The sequence below is a fragment of the Bubalus kerabau genome, chromosome 4, assembly GCF_029407905.1.
Source record: "Bubalus kerabau isolate K-KA32 ecotype Philippines breed swamp buffalo chromosome 4, PCC_UOA_SB_1v2, whole genome shotgun sequence".
Lineage (NCBI taxonomy): Eukaryota > Metazoa > Chordata > Mammalia > Artiodactyla > Bovidae > Bubalus > Bubalus kerabau.
The window spans coordinates 4814783-4839479 of NC_073627.1; the positions used below are offsets into that span (position 1 = coordinate 4814783).

The 24697-nt window shown below is 44.9% G+C and overlaps 1 protein-coding gene and 1 non-coding gene across 2 annotated transcripts in view; both read right to left on the reverse strand.

The window, feature by feature from the left end:
- Positions 1–24697, reverse strand: part of LOC129650563 (uncharacterized) — a 157831-nt gene that overhangs the window by 84775 nt on the left and 48359 nt on the right. The gene's annotated exons all lie outside the window — the stretch shown is intronic.
- Positions 6998–7070, reverse strand: TRNAG-UCC (transfer RNA glycine (anticodon UCC)). Its single transcript has one exon. It is a non-coding gene; the product is annotated as a tRNA-Gly (tRNA).

The window sequence follows — 24697 nt, forward strand, 5'->3', positions numbered from 1 at the left end:
AAATTGTAAGTTTATATTTGCCATTATAAGAGTCATCTCAAACATATGCAAAATGCATTTAGCCTAATGTAAGCTATAGGCAGAAAACCAATTAAGACTACTGTTTCACTTAACTGCCCCTATTGAGTGCTCTCAGAACAAAGGATACAGAATCACAAATTGCAGACTTGGAAATATCATCCAACCTAACCCCTTATCAGGTTCTTAAATGTTCTTCCATTGATAGGGATCTCAGTACGTCTTAAACAGTCCATTAGGCAGATTTAATTTGTTTCAATCCAGAAGAGTACAAAGAAAGAGAGAGAAGGAAGGGAGGAAAGAGAGAAAGAACAAAGACAGAAAAAAGACAGAAGGAAGGAAAGAAGAAAAAGAAAGACACAAAGAGAGAGAAAAAAAGGAGGAGCCTCCAACCCACCCTCAATGTAAAGAATTAACAAGCTACCAAGAGTACAGAACAGCATTTAAAAAAAAAAAAAATCATCTGATTAAGAAATAAAACTTTGCCTTAAAGAGGAGCTGAGCCAAAGTATTAGTTTAGCAAATATATTTATCAAGTACTTGGGCTTCCCAGGGGCGCTAGTGGTAAAGAATCCACCTGCCAACACAGGAGATGCAAGAGATTCAGGTTCTATCCCTTGGTCGAGAAGATTCCCTGGAGTAGGAAAGGGCAACCCACTCCAGCATTCCTGCCTCAGAAACCCCATGGACAGAGGAGCCTAGTGGGCTACAGTCCACAGGATCGCAGAGTCGGACCCGACTGAGCACAAAGGCTATGGCATGGTGTTACACACGGTATCACATACCTAGCACTGCCCTAGGCACTAGGGGTAAAGCAATGAATACAAAGTAGAATATACTCTGACAACTTACTCCAAGAACAGTTTATACAAGAAGAGCTTATATAAGAACAACAAGCAATAATGAGAGCAAACACTCCTGGAGTGTGATGTGCCAGATTTTTGTTCTGAATGTTTTACATATGTTAGTATGTTTGATCCTCATTATGACCCTATGTAGAAGGTACTTTTATTACCCCGGTTAAATTCCTATACATGAGGAGTCTAAGAACTTTCCTCCAAAGTCGCTTGGTGGCACTTGGTGGAGCAGTGCACCCAGGCAGCTGGGCTTCAAAGCCACCACGCTTGGTTGTCTGTTAGAAAAATGTATGTGTGTTGGGGATGAGGCCAGGGGTTGCTTGGTAAATCAAAAGGGAAATACAGATGCTATGGGGTGGATGCCAAACTTAATTTCAGAGGAAACCCAAGAAAACTGGAGTGGGAAGCTTATCCCTTCTCCAGCGCATCTTCCCAACCCAGGAATCAAACCAGGGATTCCTGCATCGCAGGCGGATTCTTTACCAGCTGAGCTTTCAGGAAGCTTCAATTTTTGTTTTAGAAGGGGAATCTGTAAATGCCCCCTGGAGGGACTAACCCTAACCTGAGGCCTGAGAGTTGAATAGGAAATAAATAAAGTTTGCTGCAGGGGGAAAGGGTAGAAGGAAACGATGCCACCAAAGGGGACCTCAAGTGGCCTGACCCAGAGGAGGCAGATAGCACGACGCCTGCCAGGAACGGACGGTCGTCCACCTGAATCTGACGGACAGGCCACAGCTCTACTGTGACTCCACTGAGATAGACTCTTTTTTTAAATTACTCTTTAACTACTTGGATGCCTCCTTCATTTATGAGTTAATTAACAATGCTGTGTCGCTCACTCCACAGGTGCTTCACCACAGTCCTCTGCCTCTAAGGTGTTCCTTGCTCTAGATGAGGTGACAAGATTCAGGACCAAGCCATGAACAACTAAGCAACATAGATGCTTTGAAGATGGAAGGCAAGATTGCAAACAAATTAACCTAAAATTAATTTAAATAAATCAATCTGTAATTTATAATCTGCTGCTGCTGCTGCTAAGTCACTTCAGTCGTGTCCGACTCTGTGCAACCCCATAGACAACAGCCCACCAGGCTCCCCGTCCCTGGGATTCTCCAGGCAAGAACACTAGAGTGGGTTGCCATTTCCTTCTCCAATGCAGGAAAGTGAAAAGTGAAAGTGAAGTCGCTCAGTCGTGTCCGACTCTTCGCGACCCCATGGACTGCAGCCTACCAGGCTCCTCTATCCATGGGATTTCCCAGGCAAGAGTAGTGGAGTGGGGTGCCATTGCCCTCTCCGAATTTATAATCTATAATTCAATAAATCAAATTAATTTATAATTAATGAATTAATCTGTGATTAATATAGATAATTAATATTTGTCTAATCAATTACACAAGTATTAATTGTTCAGTTCAGTGGTTCAGTCGTGTCCAACTCTTTGCAGCCCCATGATTAATATTTTATATATTAATCTATAATTGCTGTTGTTCATTCACTAAGTCGTGTCTGACTCCTTTCCACCCCATGGACTGCAGCATGCCAGCTTCCCTGTCCTTCACTATAACACAGATGAGTAATACTTATATAATCAAAACAAATTAATCTGTAATTAATATAGATGATTTATATTTGTCTAATCAAAACAGCAAAGGTATATTCTGAAACTTGCAAGAATGACTCTAAGCTTATCTTGGGGAACAATGGCCAATAATCATTTATAAATCTCTGGAACACAAGTAGAAGCAATATGAATTAAAAGAACTACCAGACAATAAAATACATCACGAAGCCATAACAACTTTGCATTGTGCTGCTGGTGCAAGAAGAGAGCCCTGGTCACCTCGCTACAGTCAGCCTGCGCTTCAAGTGAAAGCTTACAGATCACGCAGACTCGCCAACAGCATGGAGCTCTGCTCATTACTGAGTGGCGCCTGGATGGGAGGGGAGCCTGACGGAGAATGGATACATGGAGCTGCAGGACTGAGCCCCTTTGCTGTTTGCCTGAAACTATCACAACACTGTTAAGCAGTTGTACTCTGATACAAAACAAAAAATTTTTTAGAAAAAAATCTCCAATGATAGATGAAAACAGAATGCCACGTTAACTTTCTCTTTTCTTTTTGTTTAATTGGAGTATGACTGCTTTACAATGCTGTGTTAATTTCTGTTGAAAAGTGGGTGAATCAGCTTTCTGTATTCACACACTCCCTCCCTCCTGGACCTCCCTGCCACCTGGCCCTCCATCCAGCCCCCCAGGTCATCACAGAGCACTGAGCTGAGCTTCCTGTGCTTTAGAGCAGGCTTCCACTGCTGCTGCTGCTGCTAAGTCACATCAGTCGTGTCCGACTTTGTGCGACCCCGTAGACGGCAGCCCACCAGGCTCCCCCGTCCCTGGGATTCTCCAGGCAAGAACACTGGCATGGACTGCCATTTCCTTCTCCAATTGCCATTTCCTTCTCCATTTCCTTCTCCAAAGTGAAAAGTGAAAGTGAAGTCGCTCAGTCGTGTCCGACTCTTAGCAACCCCATGGACTGCAGCCCACCAGGCTCCTCCACCCATGGGATTTTCCAGGCAAGAGTACTGGCGTGGGGCGCCAGTGCCTTCTCTGAGGCTTCCACTAGCTATTTTACACATGGCAGTGAATATATGTCGATCCCAATTTCCCAATCTGTCTCATCCTCTCCTTCCCTGCCCCACATGTCCACACATCCGTTTCCTGTGTCTGTGTCTCTAATTGAATGGTTTGGTCATTAAAGTTGCCCATATAGATCCTTCTTGACTTAGGATAGGGCTAAATCTCAATAAACCCATCCTAAATTGAAAATATTAGGTTGAAACCACACTTAATACATCTAACCTACCAAACATCACAGCGGAGTTTGTTGCTGCTGTTTAGTCACTTAGTTGTGTCCAGCTCTTTGTGAGCCCATGGACTGCAGCCTGCCAGGCTCCTCTGTCTATAAAATTTCCCGGGCAAGAGGACTCAAGTGGGTTGCCATTTCCTCCTCCAGAGGATCCTCCTGACCCGGGGACTGGACCCGCATCTCCTGCATTGGCAGGTGGTTTCTTTACCACTGAGCCACCTGGGAAGCCCCTAGCTTTTTTGTTCTTGTTCAGTCTCTCAGTCGTGTCCAACACATTGCAACCCCATGGACTGCAGCACACCAGGCTTCTCTCTCCTTCACCATCTTCCAGAGCTTGCTCAAAGTCGTGTCCATTGAGTTGGTGATGCCATCCAAACATCTCGTCCTCTGTCATCCCCTTCTCCTCCTGCCTTCAACCTTTCCCAGCATCAGGGTCTTTTCCAATGAGTCGGCTCTTTGCATCAGGTGGCCAAAGTACTGGAGCTTCAGCTTCTGCATCAGTCCCTCTAGTGAATATTCAGGGTTGATTTCCTTTAGTTCAGCCTATCTTAAATGTGCTTGGAATGCTTACATTAGCCAACAGTTGGGCAAAGCCATCTAACATACAGCTTAGTTTACAATCAAGCGTTGAACAGGTCATACAATTGACTGAAAACTGTTCTGAAACTGAAAACCAGAATGGCTGTCTGGATGCAGAGTGACTGGGCAGTTTACCCTCCGGATCACCTGACTGACTGGAAGCTGCCCAGCCTCACAGGAGATGGTCGTTCCACACACCCGTCACCCAGCAAAAAAGCAAAACTCAAAACTCAAAGTACAGTTTCTTGTAAACTCGTATTTCTTCCACAAAATTGTAATGTCAAAAAATCACAAGTCAAAACATCATACACTGGGGAATGTATTATTTCCATTATTTGGGGTTTTATTCATGGATTTGTTTAAGATTTTTATGTTTCAAGAACATTAAGTTTGGTATCATTTGCTTGTTGCCAATGGACGCATGGCTTCATCTTAATTTAGTGACACACCTACAGATACACCCTACTTACAGCTACCTACAGCTTTGGTGCATACACATATTTGCTTGTCTACACTATTCTTTCTCTCCCCACAATGATAACATAGAATATGAGACAACTGAATCTGGCAAAATGTTATCATGGCATAATTCTTGGGACCCTGCGTGAGCCAAGTCAACTTCAGGAGTGATTTCCCTGCACCACAGCTTTTTTAAAAAAAAAATCAACGGATTAACTTACTTGTCTGTGCTGGGTCTTAGCTGTGGCACACAGGAGCTGTAAAATGCGTTGCTGCACGTGAAATCTTTAGTCGCAGCATGCAGGGCCTAGTTCCAGGAGCACAGATTGAGCCCTGGCCCCCACACTGTGAGCACAGAGGCCTCACCACTAGACCACCAGGGAAGTCGCACCATGCCTTCCCTTTATGAAAACCTCATCCTACCTGAAAAGACTTCATAACTATAACTCTTGAAAAAAACCATGAAGAAAATTCTCAAGATAACAAAAATATTTGCAGCTCTATTTCACCCTTTTCTGACAACCTCTCCTTGGCTGTTTAAAAAGGAAACACCATGCTTTATTTCCCCCCAAAGATGATCTTCCTGTAGATTCGGTGGTACAGTAGAGGAGCCACGTAACTAAGTGGGCGGCCCGACTCCCCACACACCTACTGTCTGAATGAATAAACAAAGACGTCTCCCAGCTGGGTATTCCTTCACAATGCTAAATCCACTGTCTGTGGCTCTCCTTCCCTACTCTTGATTGAATTCTACCCTCAAAGCTCCTTCCAGGAATAGGGTAACCAGCAGAAACCTGGGTTACACCATGCAGTATATTTATCTAATGAAACATGAGCTCTGGGTACAATGAGCCATGCATTGCCACAGACACGCCATCCATCTGCTGAAAATAATCAATCTCAGAAAAGTCCTGGGAAAAGTTAAAATTGGGTACATACCAAGGATTAACAGGGGGTTCAAGGGCAAAACTGAAGTTATTTTATTGACTTGGAATCAGTGCCTGGGGAAAGGATTGGTCTTAAAAAAAAAAAAATGCATGTGTCACGTAAAAGCCAGGGTTGCCGACACAGCCGTCACGCAGGTTATGCAGAGAGTTGCCTCTAACTGATCATTCCAGTTTCTGGTTAGAGGGATGCTCCCAGTTGGTCAGCTAAGAGAAATTTCATATCATCCTACAGCCCCACATAGGACCCTTAACCTTGGAAGAAAATACTATTAACAGCTACTATTATGAAGGAAATAGTGCACAACATTTCTTGAGTGCCTATGATATACCAGGACTATTTATGAAGATGCTTCGAATTAAAAAAAACCTCATGTGGTCCTTCTAAGAACCCTTTGAAAGTAAAAGTGCAAGTCACTGAGTCGTGTCCAACTCTTTGCAACCATAGTCTGTGGAATTCTCCAGTCCAGAGTCCTGCAGTGGGTAGTCTTTGCCTTCTCCAGGGGATTTTCCCAGCCCAGGGATTGAACCCAGGTCTCCTGCATTGCAGACGGATTCTTTACCAGCTAAGCCACAAGGAAAGCCCAGAACCCTCTGAAGTAGCTATTATTTTGTTGTTTAGTTGCTAAGTTGTGTCCAAGCTTTTGCAACCCCATTTACTGTAGCCTGCCAGGCTCCTCTGTCCATGGGATTTCCAAGCAAGAATACTGGAGTGGGTTGCCATTTCTTTCTCCAGGGGATCTTCTAGACCCAGGGCTCAAACCCGTGTCTCCTGCAGTGGCAGGCGAACTCTTTACCACTGAGCCACCAAGGAAGCCAAGTTGTTATTCCTCCCAGTTTACTGAGGATATCTGAGCTCTGCGACTGCACGCCAGCCACTGAGCGCAGCAGCACACTGGCAGAAGGCCAGGAGAGGTGGGTGCTTGTCCCCAAGCGGCCCGGTTTCTTACTGAACAGACAAGGACTGTCCATCAGCTTTAATGATGCTCATCTCAGACTGACGGGATAGTAGCTGACCAGAATGGAGGGAAGGTTTTCTCTGGCAGGATCAGGGGTGCAGAGGATGAGAGTTCAAAGGAGACGTTCACATACCATGAAGCAGGAAGGGACAGATCACCGAGCCCGTCTCAGATGCCTCGGGCCAGGCTGGGTGCACGCAGCTGCCTTTATACTTGTTTGCGGGAGGAACTGCCAGAGCCACCACACTCCAGACACTTCCTAATTTATATGAAATTGATTGACTGATTGATTGGATGCATGACATGTGGGGTCTTAGTTCCCTGACCAGGGATCGAACCTGCACCCTCTGCATTGGAAGTGCAGAGTCTTAACCACTGGACCACTAGGGAAGACCCAGCTCTAAACAAAATTATTCCTGAAGAAAAGAATCAGGTTCAGATAGGCATGTTTTGCGAAAATAAAGGTGAGGACTTGAAGTGAAAAGTGAGAAAAAGAAATGCAGTGGGCTTCCTCAGTCTCACCCTGGCTAAGAATACAAGCTCTCGAGTCAGCTAGACTTCAAGTGTGGATGCAGACTCTGTAATTTAGACAAAATAACTTTTCATTTGTAAAAGTGGGTTAAGACTGGAACCTACTGGGTCGGGTTGCTGCTGGATTTAATGAGTTAAAGCCCGTGAAGGAGCTTGGCAGGTAACAAGGACTCCACGGAGGACAGTTGTTCCTGCCATCCTCGTCATCATCGTTATCGTCATTGTCCTCAGCAGCAGCAGCACCATCGGCATTCCCTTCCACCTCCCCATTGCCCCCTATGAGCACCTTCGATGCTCTCTGCATCCTCACCTGCTCCATACATCACAGTCTCACGCCCTCTTACTTATGCATAGATGGCAGCCAGGCTCCGGATAAACAGAAGAGAATCGACTTTCCTCTTTGCTTGCGGATATGGCCAATCACAAGTGGACATATTTCTCACCACTTCCTTGTTTGAAGTAGAAGCAGAAAGAATGCAATCCTGAAGAACTAGCTATTCTCAACTCCATTTTTTTTCCCCTTAATTAAAAACCATAGACAGTTCCTTGACTTGCCAGCCACCCACAGCCAGCTGTCTGATATTTATGTGGAGACACCATCTCTTAGAAAGGGCTTTTCCTCCCTCTATAAATGTTGCCACCTTCAACATGCTCTTACTATTAATAGTTCCCTGTACTTTTCCTTAAAACTGATAGACGAAATTGTTGAAGAAAATGGTGGCAGGGGCAGGGGGGTGTTGGGGAATGGAGTCTGGCAAAATGCAGTTTTTAAGAACCAGAGCTGAGAGTCTAGGATGTTTGACTTGGAGTAACAGGGGGGGACTTACATAGAAACAAAGGGGAGCATTAGCTGAAGAGAAGGTTCCAGGGCATAGCGAGGAAAAGGGACCTGACGGCAGGAAGGCCAGGTTGACTCCGTGGATGTTTCCTGTCCCATCCCCCTCCAGGAAGGTCCTCCACAAGGAGTACCTTAGTCATCGTTAGTCACTCGGTTGTGTCCTACTCTCTGTGACCCCGTGGACTGTAGCCCACCAGGCTCCTCTGGCCAGGGGATTTTTTCAGGCAAGAACACTGGAGTGGGTTACCATGCCCTTCTCCAGGGGATCTTCCCGACCCAGGGATGGAACCTGAGTCTCCTGCATTGACAGGTGGGTTCTTTACCACTGAGCCACCAGAGAAGCCCATGAACTTCATCACTCTCTTATAAATCCACAAGTAGAGCCTCCTGGTCACATGCGTGCAAACTGTAGAATCACCTCAGAGCCTTCATCCATCCAAGCACTGTCTTTCAAAACGGGGTTCACAGAGGGAGACCAAGTAAGCCGGCACAAATAAAACTTTCAGAAATGCAATCCAAATAAAATAAAGCCCGGGGTTTTCCTCCGCTGACCTTGATTCACAAATGATGTTTCTTATCCCACACAGAGAGACGTTTCCCTGCACAGTCCCAGAGATGAAGCCCAAGTGTCAACTTCAATATGAGGATTTAATTCTACATTTCCTTCGGCGGATCACTAATTCCAAGGTTCAGCATGCCTGAACATTCTGTGGTTGGGTAGATTTTAGTGGTCTTTAAGAGATTACCTCAAATGCAAAAGCCTCTCAATACAAGACCAGAAAGATTTTGAAAGAAAAGAAAAACACTCCCAACTGCTCCAGAATTCAGCTTTCAAGAATTTAAACTCCCTTAAAGCCGTGTTTTTATATCTAAGCTGTGCCAGGTTTCAGGCATGGGGGACGTCCTACCCTCCGCTTGTCATCAGCCAAGTATTTACTGAGTGTTGGAATCACACACAGCAACATGCACAGGCCAGCGGAGAGCTTGATAAAGAGGAGACAGCTCTGTGCCCTCAAGGGACTTACAGTTTAATTGCAAGCCTTTTGTTTTTCTTTTGTTTAATTCATTTATTTTAAATGAAACAAAGATGAATATTTTTAATGATAAAAGGTACAATTCACAAAGAAGATAGACATCATAAGCCATTAGATACCTTAACAACAAAGAAACAAAGGCACACAAAGCAAAAATCAGAATATAAGGGAAAAGAAAAAATGCACAGTCACAGCAACATAGTAGTCACAGTGACATAGTCATATTCAGCGAGACAGATCAACATTTCTCCGAGGATATTCTATCAAGTGCAGAAGAATCTAGATGAGGAGGCAGCTCTGTGCCCTCGAGGCCTTATCACTTCATTGCAAGCCCTTTGTTTCATGTATTGTATTTTAGCTCTTCTGGACATACAATCAGAGGAGAAGACTGTCTCCTTTCAACGTATTCTGTTTTGAAGAATGACTTCCATCAAGAACCATTTGGACTTCCTACTTGCATAACAACATTTTACCTGAAGTTGGCGAAATCCACAGATTTCGGAATTCAAGGCACACAAGTGCATATGTAGAGGGGATACGAATGAAACCCATAAGGCAAGGGGCAGGCACTATGGAGGGCCACTGAGGTCTGCAAAGAGACAGTGGCCGGGAATCTCACCCATGGTCCAGGGGCTAAGAATCTGCCTGCCAGGGCAGGGCATGTGAGTGCAGTCCTTGACTGGGGAAGATTTCCTACGCCTCAGGGCAGCTGAGCCCGCGAGCCACAGCAAGAGAGTAACTGTGACTAGAGAATGCCTGCGCCCAGCAGAATACAAATAAACACACAGATTGTGAACAATAAAAGGAGGTAACGGCAGGCAGTCGAGCAGAGAGGAGAGGCAAGAGCTCTCATCCCAGGTGAAGGAGGTCCCAGAGGCGCAGACGCGGGCGAGAGGGCCAGGTGCACCGGCCCCAGAGCTGGGGACTGGCTGCCGTCTCTGCTCGGGGTGGGGGGGAGCGGTGCGGAGGGGAGATGCGTTTGGGTTGAACTTGAAAGTGCAGGACACAGACAGTGTTTTGTCCCCTGTGGAGAGCACCCACTTTCCACTCAGGTCCAACTTGCGTGCCACAGCCCTGCGTCTGCGACCTTCCTCTCAATGGATGCTTATGTTCTGGCCAGGAAGGGCAGCCCTCGCCAAACGTTATGGCTTGGAAGGGTCCTTCACAGGGGTGGAAAACCGAGTTAATTCAATTAAGGCCCGGGGTCCTGGGCTTTGAACCAGCCAGTCTCGATTTTATGAGAGGATGAAAAGTTAATTATTTGCCGAGTTTGAGCAAAGTCCACTGTGAAAAACCCCTTTCCAAAAGAGGCATTTGCCTGTCAGCTTCCCTGTGGAAAATTAAGGCAATTTGAACCAGGGTCATAAGGAGACCCTAGGAGCTGGGTGATCAGACAGGGGTTTGGGGCTCCCCCATCCCCACCTTGCCTCTCTTCATCTCATGTCTGAAAGGGAGGCTGGAGGGTGACTGCAAGGTCACCGAAGCTTATGTTTACTTCCATAGGCTATTTGGAAAAACAGAAAAGAAAACCCAAGTTGAATTCAGAAAGTCAAGTTTTTAGGGTGCACTTTTATCGGTGAGTGTGCTAAGGTCATTTCAGTTGTGTCGAACTCTTTGCCACCCTCTGGACTGTAGCCCACCAGGCTCCTCTGTCCATGGGATTCTCCAGGTAAGAATACTGGAGTGGGTTGCCGTGCTCTTCCCCAGGGGGTCTTTTCTACCCAGGGATCAAACCCGAGTCTCTTGTGTCTCCAGCATTGGCAGGCAGCTTCTTTACCACTAGTGCCTCCTGAGAAGCCCATTAGTTGGGTACCTAGGCTAACTGTGTTGGACTTAGGAAAATATTGGACTTATCAACACACTCGCAGAACAGAACTCATTCATATGTAGGGGACTTACTGCAATCCCAGGGAGCACGATAGAAATGCTACTGCTGCTAAGTCGCTTCAGTTGTGTTCAACTCTGTGCGACCCCATAGACAGCAGCCCACCAGGCTCCCCCGTCCCTGGGATTCTCCGCAAGAACACTGGAGTGGGTTGCCATTTCCTTCTCCAATGCATGAAAGTGAAAAGTCAAAGTGAAGTCGCTGGACCTAAAACAAAGCAAAGGAGCATTTTCAGATCAGTATACCCCCGGCAAGAAGAGTGGACTTGAAATAAACAGCACCGAGTTTGATTTTATAATCAACCTCAATCGCACCTAACTCTCCAGCACTGTTTAGTAAAAGCAGTGGTTGAATGAAATCAACTGGAAGCTGTTTTCCACTGGAGTACAGGATTCATACTCTGTCTGGCTTGTTTGTGGGGTATGTTATCATCGACATTATGAGAAAAACTCAGTCTTAAAGGAACACACTGGATCAAGCCTAAAGGACATCATGATACTTCTTTGCATCAACTTTAAGAAAATGAGATTTATCAAATGCAAAAAAAAAAAAAAAAAAAAAAACCCAGGCAATTTATATACATCAATAACAGAAACTCGTAAAAAAGACAAGAGCTTAGTAACATCTAGCAAACAAATTACTCAATCTTATCACGTGCAAGAAAGAAATTAAGAGAGCAGTGGGGGAAATAAGTAAGTTAAAATATGATTTCTGCCTTCGTGTTGCTACCATGTGGTGAGACAGGAAAGCCATGCCCATGCAAAGACCTCTGAAAACAGAAAGCTGGATGAGCTATGAATGGTGCCCATTTTGTTTCAAAAAGGGCTCATGTCAGTTTAGAAAACTGCATATAATATCAAAAAAATTAAAATGCATTAAAATAAATTAGAAAAACAAGGTGAACAAAATGACAAATACAGATGCAACATTAAGGTAAGGATAAGCTAGATTCATTCAATAAATTGCTATATGCTACATCATTAAGTATTCTGGCAGCCAATGTAAAGAGGAAGGGCTAGACAAGGAGAGATAGACATTATAACATTATCAAGATCATTACAATAGTAGTTAAGGCTTATATAGGGCTTGCTGTGTGATCAGTAGGCAAGCAACATCCTAAAACTTTTACATATGGATTAACTCATTTAGGCTTCCTTGGTGGCTCAGTGGTAAAGAATCTGCCTGCAATGCAGGAACTGCAGAAGACACGAGATCAATCCCTGGGTCAGGAAGATCCCCTGGGGAAGGGCACAGCAACCCACTCCAGTGTTCTTGCCTGGAGAATCCGATGGGCAGAGGAGCCTGGTGGGCTACAGTCCGTGGGGCTGCAAAGGGTCGGACACGACTGAAGCGACTGAGCACAGCACAGCAGAGCGAACTCATTTAACCTCATGATGGAGCTTCGCAGGTGGCGCAGTGGTAAAGAATCTGCCAACCAATGCAGGAGACTCAAGAGACTTAGGTTCGGTCCCTGGGTCAGGAAGATCCCTTGGAGGAGGGCATAGCAACCCATTCCAGTACTCTTGCCTGGGAAATCCCATGGACAGAGGAGCTTGGTGGGCTGTAGTCCATGGGGTCGAGAAGTGTCAGATCTGACTGTACGACTGACCATGCACGCATGCACTCAGCTAGAAGGTCCTAGTTAGAGTTAGCTTTCAATCCAAGCAGTTTGACTAGATAAAGACACCCCTTCTCATTCCGACCCCAGGCTATAAACCAAAGGGAAGTGGTTTGCAGTTTTTGTTTTCTTAGACTTTCTTAAGCACTCCTCTTTCTCTGGAAACTAACATGCAAATACATGTTTATCACCAGGAAAATTAACATTCTTGCAAAAATAAACAAGGTGAGTTAAACTTAGAAGCCAATCAGTAAACTCCCCACAATATCCAGGAGACGGAGTCACCTGCTGAGGAGGGGTGGTCAGGAAGGCTTCCTGGAAGAGGTGTGTCTCAAAGGATTGGGGAAGCATCAGGAAATAGGACCTGTGGGCAGGTGAGTCCATTTTTCAGGATCTGTTGGCAAAACTGAGTTCCTGAACAATGGTCACACGCAAATGCAGCTCAGTTTCCACTGAACCCAAAGACACAGATCTTCCAGTACTGAGAGCTCTAAGAGGGAAAAACCAGTTAGAGCCAAGCGTTTCCTTGGCAAGTATTGCCAGGTGCCCACAAACACCGCAAACGCCTTCCAGGAAGATGGCACCCACATGGCCTCTGTGTTCTCTTCTTTCTCTCCTCTGTGTTTCTTCTCACCCATCCATTCCTAAAGTCACAAATCCGCAATTTCAGATGTCAACAACATAGCAGGAAAGGGCGGGCAGCCGAGTCAGGGAGAGGAGGAGGAATAATCAAAGTGACCTTGGGTTGCTACCCCTCGGTTACTCCTGCCGGGAGACCCCATTGCGAAGATCAGAAATCCACTCTCATTAACAGCCTGGTGACAGATACGAGAAAGGTCACCATCTGAAGCCGCTGGAGCTTCCTGGTCTATGCGAGTCCCGGGCGAACAGAACCCTGCTAGCGGATATTCTCAGAACATTCATTTGCTTCAAAATCAGATCAGCGAAAGGTTGGGAATATTCTCCGGGAAATCTGGTCAGCCTTGAAGGAGAGGCTTCTAAATGCAGCCATTGATGCCACGATTAAGGGGAACAATTCTCTCTTCCCTTTCTTCCGCCACAGAGAACCGCTCGAGGCCGAGAACCGATTAGTGCCTCGAACCAGCACTGCCCTCCCCGCGCCCCCAGGCCCCCGCCCTGCTGTCTCCCAAATGGGAACGGCAGAATACTTTTCAGCTGAACTAATTCATGAAGCTATAAAACTAGCAGCCTTGCTTACCATTCACCAATTGGGATTTTAAAACTGAAAAATAGGAGAGTAGAACATGGTGGCTTTCTATACCATTACTACAATTACATAAACAGCCCCCTGTGTGAATTAATCGCCTCGATGCGGTCTAACACAGTGCAAGAATCTAGGCGAGATTTTGAAAAATGTTGAGATTGATTTGAATCAACTAGGAATTGCTAATGGTTTTTATAGCTTTCACCACTCTCCCCCCAAAGCAAACACACGCGCGCGCGCGCGCGCACACACACACACACACACACACACACCCCTCTAAACTCAGGAGTATGGTGGGGTGTCTGTGAGTTAACCTTGATCTTGCAAAATGAATATCCATGTTGCTCTTGCACTGCTTTTCTTCTCGATATGGCTCAGAACAGATAAAGACTACAGTGATGATCTTCTCTTTCCAAAACTGCAAGCTTACATTCTATAAGCTGCCTGGTATTTATTTCATGGTGAGATCCTGGACCAGGGTCTCCAAGCAATGGCCCAATAATCCTTGGAGCAAGACACCGACACCGATGTGACAGAAACAGCTAATATTTACATGAAAATGGAGAATAGTTAACTCTCTAGGAAAACTATAAATGCTTCAAAACTCTGCCTCAGAAAGATACACAGAGAATAAAAGAATAGTTGTGTGTGTGTGTAGGAGTAGCCATTCTTGATCAATTAATTTACAATTTTTTATTTGCGTGTAAATGATTGGAGTGTAAGTGATTAACAATGTTGTGTTAGTTTCAGGCATACAGCAGAGTGATTCAATGACTTATATACATGTATCTATTCTTTTTCAAATTCTTTTCCCATGTAGGTTGTTACAGAGTAGTGAGTCGAGTTCCCTGAACTCTACAGTAGATCCGTGTTGGCTAAATATTTTAATTAAAAATAAAGATGAAAGAAAACGTATTCCAAAGCTTTGAGGGAGACCATGTACTCAGGCTTCAGCTCTGCAGAAATGGCCTTAATGATCACAGCTATGGGATGGGCGGCACTGACTTCAATTGTCTCAACTCTTCTTAAGAAAAGAATGGGAAGCCCTACACACCGCAGACGGTTCATGCGACAGTCCTGGAGGCTGCTGCTGCTGCTGCTAAATCGCGTAAGTCGTGTCCGACTCTGTGCCACCCCACAGACAGCAGAACACTGGAGTGGGTTGCCATTTCCTTCTCCAATGCATGAAAGTGAAAAGTGAAAGTGAAGTCGCTCAGTCGTGTCCGACTCCTAGCGACCCCATGGACTGCAGCACAGCAGGCTCCTCCGTCCATGGGATTTTCCAGGCAAGAGTACTGGAGTGGGGTGCCATTGCCTTCTCCAGTCCTGGAAACTACCAAAGGGAAAAAACCAAAGTAGAACGAGAACTCTTCTTAAGAAAAGAATGGGAAGCCCTACACACCGCAGACGGTTCATGTGACAGTCCTGGAGACTACAGAAGGGAAAAAAACCAAAGTAGAACGAGTTAAACAAGAACCGTGACAGCCTGGTTAATGAAGGAGAGTGGACGCACTCCATGAAAGCGACCAACACAGCAGCAGGTGGAGAAGATGTTGACTTTATTTAGCATTAATTACAGGAAAGGGTCTATAAAATGTGGTCAAAAATGATTAAACCCCAATGTTATGCCAACATTATGCCATCCCCTGTTCCAAGGCAGGTGTATTATTGCTGGTCCCTGGGATTAAAGTAAATCATTGCTTTTCCATGTATCCTGAATATTGTGTTTCATTATTTTTTACTGCCCTGTTTCTCGAGGTTTTGTGGCTTAATAGGCAGTGTTACGGATAAAGTCAACATGAGTTCCATGTTGGGAGAGGGAATATGGGGAAAAGAATACCAAAATACTGCTTCAACATTCACTCCCCACCCTTAAACTCCTAGCTGCACGTTCTCTGCATACATTTTCAGAAACTTCTCTGGGGTGAGACACACTTCCAGTCGTTTTTTGTTGCTGTTCAGTTAGTAAGTTGTGTCAGATTCTTTGCGACCTCATGGACTATACCCCACCAGGCTCCTCCATCCGTGGGATTTTCCAGGCAAGAATACTGGAGTGGGATGCCATTTCTTTCTCCAGGGCATCTTCCCGACCCAGGGATCGAACCCACATCTCCTGCGCTGTCAGGCAACTTCTTTACCACCAAGCTACCAGGGAAGCCCACCTCCAATCATGCCAACAGATAAATCTCTCACATCCCACGGATGTTGGACTATGCACTTAGATTTGAGATGTCCCTCAAACTACTCACTCATCTGTAGAAACTCAGCTTTGCTTACTTGAAGCCCCAAATTTGCTTCTGGAAGCCACAAAGTGATGTTAATAAATTCAGACAAAAGATGGGTTGGGGTCATGCACAAATTCCAAAGGAATCAAAACATACTTACTAAATCTCAACTGAAAATTAAAACATCCAAGTAGCATTTTGCAGTAGGATTGCACTATTGGCCATGAAAAGATGCGCAAAAACCCAGAAAAAGGTAACTCAGACTTAACCTGCTAGGAGACTATTTAGCTATGACAGCTTTTCATAAGCTACAGCTTTTTCATAAATTCTAAGAGTCATCTGGTCCCATCACTTCATGGCAAATAGAAGAGGAAAAAGTGGAAACAGTGACAGATTTTATTTTCCTGGGCTCCAAAATCACTGTGGAGGGTGACTGCAGCCATGAAATTTAAAAACTCTCACTCCTTGGAGGGAAAGCTATGAAAAACCTAGGCAGCATATTAAAAAGCAGAGACATCACTTTGCTGACAAAGGTCTGGATACTCAAAGCTATGGTTTTTCCAATAGTCATGTACAGATGTGAGAGTTGGACCATAAAGAAGACTGAGAACTGAAGAATTGATGCTTTCTAACTGTGGTGCTGTACACTCTTGAGAGTCCTTTAGACAGCAAGGAGATCAAACCAGTCAATCCTACAGGAAATCAGTCATGAATATTCTCTGGAAGGACTGATGTTGAAACTGAAGCTTCAATACTTTCACCACTGATATGAAATCATTGGAAAAGAGTCTGATGCTAGAAAATACTGAAGGCCAAAGAAGAAGCAGGCAACAGAGGACGAGACGGTTAGATAGCATCACCGACTCAATGGACATGAGTTTGTGCAAGCTCTGGGAGATAGTGAAGGATAGGGAAGCATGGTGTGCTGCAGTCCACGGGGTCACAAAGAGTCAGGACTTAGTGACTGAACAGCAGCAACCTAGGAGCTCACAGATGGGTTGAGAAAAGCAAAGCAATAAAAACATTCTCATGACTCACTTCATGAGGTCGATGTGCCCACCGACCATCCAACTCTGGCGACCACCAGTGTCTCAGGAAAAAACACTCAAGCTGCTGGAAACTTGGGGCAAACTTCCCCTGTCCTAATGGTCCCTGATTTGGGGGATGGCCAACATACATGGAGTGGGGCCCGACTGAGCGATTAACACTTTCACTTTTCACAAAACACTGTTCCTTCAAGCTCTTTCTCACCCTTCCTGGCCCCTTCCTCAAAGTCCTGTATCTTTTTGTCTTTAATTCACAGAAAACAAAAGGACAGGCCATCACCGAGGGACTGTCCCCATGTCTCTGCTTCCCGGAAGTAACGGGCCAAGAAACACTTGAGAGCGGCATCCTGGCTCCAACATACAGTCGGGAACAGTGGTGGAAGATGCAGGGCACTTGTTCCCAATGCCAGGGGCCCTGCAGAGGCTGGGGGAAGAGCAAGTGGTGCCATGCTACAGCAGTGTTTCCCAGCCTTTTTTTTTTGCACTATCACTCTTTTCCAAGAAAACTTCTTTTGGCTTTTCCTAATTGCCCCTCCTCTCCATGAAGTTTTTAGTGTCACAGATATACTGTATATCCATTTATATATTGTATGTGTATCTGTGCTTTATTATTGGGTTGGCCAAAAATTTCCTTTGGGTTTTCCATAAGATCTAATGGAAAAAAATCCAAACTTTTTGGCCAACCCAATATATTTAAAAGAAGAATGATTTTTTCTCTTTCTTTCTTTCTTCCTTCTTTCCTTCCTTTCTCAAATGAAATTTTTGGTCAGCCCAATATAATTTTTAAAATATGCTTTCTGTCTTTCTTTCTGTCTGGCTTTTCTTCCTTCTTTCCTGAACAAACTTTTTGGCTAGCCCGATATATATAAAAGAATGAGTTTCTTTCTTTCTCAAACGAACATTATGGACAGTCCAATATATTTAAAAGAATTTTTTTCTTTCTTTTCTTCCTTCCTTCCTTTCTTGAACAAACTTTTTGGCCAGCCAAATATATTTAAAAGAATTTCTTTCTTTCCTTCCTTCCTTTCTTTCTTGAATAAACTTTTTGGCCAGCCCAATATATTTAAGAGAATGAATTTTCTTTCTGTCTCTCTCTCTCTTTCTCGTTCTTCCTTCCCTTTTCCTTCCCTTTTTTTTTTTTTTTTTTTTTCTTTTCCCTGGCCCTGAAAGAACCAATTTTCACCCCTGGGTACTGACACCATTCCAGTTGAGTTTGCATATGCCAGCTAGTACCTGCTTCTTAGACCTTGGGAATGCAGTGATCTGCCCACTAAATTTTTTTCTCTCTAGGGCAGGGCTTAACCTCTGAACCCTTGACCTTTGGGCCAAGTCATCCTTTTTGCCTCAGGGGTAGTCCTGGGCAGGGTAGCATGGTTAGCATAATTTCTGGCCTCTAGATGCCAGTAACACTTTTATCCCCCATTCCCACTTGTAACAACCAAAAATGTCTCCAGACCTTGTTAAATGTCCCCTGGGGCATTTATGGGGGGATAGAATGCCCCCTGGCTGAGGACCAGTGCTCCTGGAGGGAGAAACACAGCAGTGAGCAAGGCACGTAGAACCCCTGTCTGTTTTGCTACTAAACAGTTAATTAATTTTAACAGCCCTCAGATGCTTTACTTCTCAAAAAAATTAAATAATATTAAAGTTCCTCTCCAACTTTATTATCCTATTGCAAGTGATGTCTTTGTGTTTCTAATTTAATAAACCTGGGCTATTTAGAATAGCACTTTCTCCCTCCAAGGTTTGAACTAAAATCACATATACAACTGATTCCACTTTAAACAAAGCTCAAAAGCATTTATTGATGTTCTTCCAAAATCGGTTTGTGAATGATCTTATACAGGGAAAGTTATGTAGATATCATCTCCTTATAGATTACAGTCCTGAGCAAGCAACCCGTGGTCCTGTAGAGAGCTGAGCATAGCAATATACACAATCGAGCATACAGTGGGTGTCATGCTTTATGAGTATAAAGCCATCAAGGAGTGTAATAAAATCACATTGAGCCTCGTTAAACATCTTGTTGACTTTTGTTAAAGTCATCTCTCTCTCCTCCCCTTCTCCCTCACTCATTCATTTTCTCTCCCTCCCCCCCCTCATATAACTTGACACTTTTCTTTTAATTGGAGGATAATCGGTTTTCAATATTGTGTGGATTTCTGCCATCCAACAACACGAATCAGTCGTATACACCCTCCCCTCTTGAACCTCTCCCCAGTCCCCCACCCCTCTAGGTCACCAAGGGCGCAGGGCTGAGCTGCCTGTGCCTGTGCAGTGGCCTCACACGGGTCATCGACTTTGCACACAGTCGTGTACAGACGTCAACGCTACTGTCCCGATTCTTTCCACCCTCTCCTTCCCCTGCTGTGTCCAAAGCCTGTCCTCTATGTGTGCGTCTCTATTCCTGCCCTGAGGCACTATTTACAACAGCTGCACAGGAAAGCAACCTAGATGTCCATCGACAGAAAAATGGGTGGAGAACGTGTGGTACATAAATACAATGGAATACTATTCAGCTATAAAAAGGAATGCATTTGCGTCAGTTCTAGTGAGGCGGATGAACTCAGAGCCTGTTCAGTTCAGTTCAGTTCAGTCGCTCAGTTGTGTCCGACTCTCTGTGACCCCATGAATTGCAGCATGCCAGGCCTCCCTGTCCATCTCCAACTGCCAGAGTTCACTCAGACTCACGTCCATCGAGTCAGTGATGCCATCCAGCCATCTCATCCTCTGTTGTCCCCTTCTCCTCCTGCCCCCAATCCCTCCCAGCATCAGAGTCTGTCAGAATGAAGTAACTCAGAAAAAGAAAAACAAATTTCACATATGAATACATATATATGGAATATAAATTGATGTTTTGCAACTTGAAAGCCAGTACTGAATCAAATGATTGTAATAATAAAAACTAGATCTCATATTAACACGCCACTTCCCTGGCTCAGATGGTAAAGACTGCCTGCGATGCAGGAGTCCCTGGTTTGATCCCAGGTGCAGAAGATCCCATGGCGAAGGGGAATGGCTATCCATTCCAGAATTCCTGCCTGGAGAATTCCATGGACAGAGGAACCTGGCAGGCTACAGTTCATGAGGGTTGCAAAGAGTCAGACAAAACTGAGCAACTAACTCTTTCACTTAGTATCATCAAAAGTACTTCTCACACACAGAAAAGTCTTATGATGTTGATCATGAAAAAAGTATTGTTCCAACTTGAGAAGTCATGTAGAAAAGGGAGGCTTAGAAAACTTTCGTGGTAGGAACAGAGTCTGCTCACAGGCCCTTTCATCAGATTACACAGAAGCCTTTTGGACAATATTGAAAATTTCCTACCATTCTCGCAACTGCCAAGCTCTATTTGCCTAAGGTCAACAAAAGACTGCCTTCCTAGACCCAGAAATCAACTCAGAATCTCTGAGTGAGAAGAGGATTGAGGTCAGTTTTTATGCAGTTCATGTCTCTTCAGCCTAGGAGATCATGTGGTGTCTCAGTGAACAGGGTGAACACTCAAGAGATGCCTTTATTTACCACCTGAAGCACAAAGTCTACCTAAGAATGGAACTGACTTAACGAGAGGGTCCAAACGGGTCTAGGGTCCATCTGCAACTCGGAGTGCTGATACGCCCTCTAGCTTGATGCTTTCATTGGAAATCACCATCTAAGAGATGGATGATGCGTGTACTTTTTTTAAATGGTTGCTACATTTTATTTATTTATATATTCGGTAGAACCGTGTCTTCGATGCTGTGCAGGCTTTCTCCAGGTGGGGCTACTCTCCGGTTGGGGTGTACGGGCTGCTCGCTGTGGCGGCTTCTCTTGTTGAGAAGCACAGGCTCTAGGTGCTTGGGCTCAGTAGTTGGGTCACATGGGCTTAACTGCCCTACTGCATGTGGGATCTTCCCGGACCAGGGAATGGAAGCCAAGTCCCCTGAATTAGCAGGCAGATTCTTAACTGCTGGACCACCAGGGAAGTCCCCTCATGGGCTCTGAAATCCCTTAGATAACTGGAGAAGCACACTGAAGACCAGGGTGAGCTCTTGTTTGTTTAAACTAATGACCAGTGTTCTGTGGATCACTGTCAGCCTGAGAGTTTGACCAAAGAACTACCCAGGAAGAGGTTGCTGTTTTTTTATTTCTTTTTTTCCTATGTAGACAGGGAATGGAGGCTGGCTTCCATTTCCTTTCCATTTTGATAGTCAAATCATCTTGAAAGGAAAGGATATTTTAAGTTGTTAGAACTTAAAACTCCGTATTTTTGTGGCTGGCTCAGCACCCAGGAAACATATAACTATTATCTGACGGCTTGTTCCTTGCCGGAACTCACTGAAGACCTTGAGGGACCGCCCGCCCACCGCAGTGTCATACTCCCATAGGCAACAGACTTGATCTTTCTAACCGAGGGACCCAGGTGTAGATATCCTGTTGGCAAACTCATCTATGAGTTCGCTAAGCCCCTGCTGGGGTCAACATCTAGGGACTGCCGTCAGAAAGCCTGAACGGTTACTATCCCATTTTGGAGTCCTCTCTCTCTCTAGCCCAAAGTTAAACTAACTGGCTGAAGAACCAGGAACTTCTAAAGAGGCATCCAAAGGGAAAACCAAATAGCTCATAAAATCTTACCCCAGTCTGTAAAACAGCGAAAGAGACACTTAGCATAGAGTGTTGTTTTCCTGGTTTTCGTTATTTTATGAGGTCTCAATAAGATTCCTGGGGCTGCTGTAAAAAAGCTTTCTTTCTAGTGGTTTGCTAGGCTAGACCCCCCCACCCCAGCCCCACCTCTCAGTCCACCTCCTCTTCATGCCGCCCCTTCTTTGTCTGGTAGACAAAAGGGTTCCCGCGTCCTACCCTAGTTCTGTCAACAGGCTTTTTTTTTTTTTGCTCAAAATGCTTCTTTTCTTTCAGGCAGTGTTTGCTTCTGATGGTGCTTGTCAAAGCTCAAATTATGGATGAGCAAAGCTCTATGTACATAGCTTTATTAAAAAATGAAACATGGTAAAGTCTCCCAATCGTGGAAGGTGAATGCTATGATGAGCCACCCAGACCTTCCTCAGCATCCCTGAGTGGTCCTTTCCCTTGTCCCTGCACATATGGATGGAATAGACACACCTGGCATTTGGCCCAGTCCCACAGTGGACGTGAACAGCTGACTCAAGGGAAAAGACCCTGAATCTGGGAAAGACTGAGGACAGGAGGAGAAGCAGGGACAAAGGATGAGACGGTTGGATGGTATTATTGACTCAAAGGACATGAGTTTGAGCAATCTCTGGGAGAGAGTGAAGGACGGGGAAGCCTGGCGTGCTGCAGTCCATGGGGTCACAAAGAGTCAAACACAAGCGACTGAACATACGCGATGGGTCCTTGGCCGGTAGGGCGAGAGCTATCAAAGCAGAGGGCAAGTGGGAGCTCTGAACTATCCCCTCTCCTGGATGAGACAGTAAGTCAATATCAATATTTCATCTTGAAAAGATGGCAGATGTTAATGCCACCCTTAAAAATTTTAAGGGTTAAATCAGAGATCAGCAAACTGTAGATCACTCTGGTCTTCTCTGAGTGGCCTATGAGCTAAGGATGGATTTATATTTATATGTATATATTTGGCTGCCATGTGGCATGCAGAATCTTAGTTCCCTGTGCAGGCAATGGAAGCGTGGACTCTTAACAACTGGACTACCGGGCAAGCCCCTTGGATTTATGTTTTTAAATAGTTAAGCTTCAGATGCTTAACTGGATGTCATAGTTTAGTTGGTAAGTTTGTCTCCAACTCTTTGTGACCCCACAGACTGTAGCCTGCCAGACTCCTCTACGCATGGGATTCTCCAGGCAAGAACACTGGAGTGGGCTGCCGTGCCCTGCTCCAGGGGATCTTCCCGACCCAGGGATGGAACCTGCATCCACTGCACTGGCAGGTGGGTTCTTAACCACTAGCACCACTTGGAAGTCTTTCATCCTTTGCCAAAATATTGTCTGCAGAGATCTGGACCATCTAGACATTCCACAGAACAGTACACTAGTCTACTTAGATCAATGGCATGGTGTCCATCAGTCCATCAGAAGAGCCATGAGATGACTAGCACGTCGGAGACCTTTGTAAGATACGTACGCTCCAAAGCACGTACGATAAATCCTACAAAGATATAGGGGTTATGGGACTTCCCTGGTGGCCCAGTGGTTAAGGATCCACCATGCAATCCAAGGGATGCAGGCTCCATCCCTGGCTGGGGAACTAAGATCCCACATGCCTTGGAGCAGCTAAACCCACGTGCCACAACCAGAGTCCTGTGCCACAGTGAAAGATCCCACATGATGCCACAGCTAAGACCTGACACAGCCAGATAAATTCATAAATAAAATATTTTTTAAAAGATACAGGGGTTTTCAGTAGAAGTTTTATGGTCCGGCAGGGAGGCATTTTAGCATAGAGGTCAAAAGAACAGTCCTTTGCATCCCTTATATGCGAAATCTAAAAAGAAATGATACAAATGTAACTTACCTACAAAACAGAAGTAACAGACATCATTGCTGACTCCATGGACATGAATTTGAGCAAGCTCCAGGAATGGGTGATAGATAGGGTCACAAAGAGTTGGACGCGACTGAATGACTGAATTGAACTGAACAAAACAGAAAGACACTCATACTTAAAGAACGAACTTATGGTTGCCAGGGGGCTTGGACGGGGGAAGGAAGAAATAGTTAGGGACTTTGGGATGGACGTGTACACACTGCTGTATTTAAAATGGATAATCAACGAGGACTTACTGTACAGCACATGGAACTCAGTGCTATGGATCAGCCTGGTTGGGAGGGGTGTTGGGGGGAAATGGATACGTTTACCTATGGCTGAGTCCCTTGCCGTTCACCTGAAACTATCACATTGTTAATAAGCTAAACCCCAATAAAAAATAAAAAAGTTTGAAGTTTAAAAAAAAAAAAAAAGTCCTTTGCTATTCTCTGCCAAGCAAAGAGTAGGTGCTCAGAAATTGGAAGGTAATGAGATTCATGGTACTGATAATAACGATTACTTTTAGAGTTTGGAGGGCTTTCCTGGTGGCTCACATGGTAAAGAACCTGCCTGCAATGCAGGAGACCCGTGTTCAATCCCTGGGTCAGGAAGACCCCTTGGAGAAGGGAATGGCAACCCACTCCTGTATTCTTGCCTGGTGAATCCCATGGACAGAGGAGCCTGGCAGGCTACAGTCTACAGGGTCGCAAAGAGTCAGACACGACTGAGCGACTAACACTTTAGAGTCAGGAAGATCTGGCCCTGTATTTTTTTGTTAACCTACCCTTGTCTTAAGTCTTAATTTTGTTATGCCATGTGGCAATATGATGCCTTGATTTGGATAACTGGAGCCTGATCAAAATGTTGGTTCAGCCCCCTTAGCGGTTGTGAAACCCTGCGCATGTCATTTCACATCTCTCCAAATTATGTATACTATCCCCTGTAACAATTGGTTTAGATCAGATAACATCTAAAATATCTTCCATCTTGATACAACCTTGCAGTCCTTGATGGCAGCTCCAATCCACAAGCGGCTATCTACATTTACAGATTAATTAAATTAAAATCCAATTCCTCAGTTGCACTAGCCACAGTATTCAATACTCACATACGCCCAGT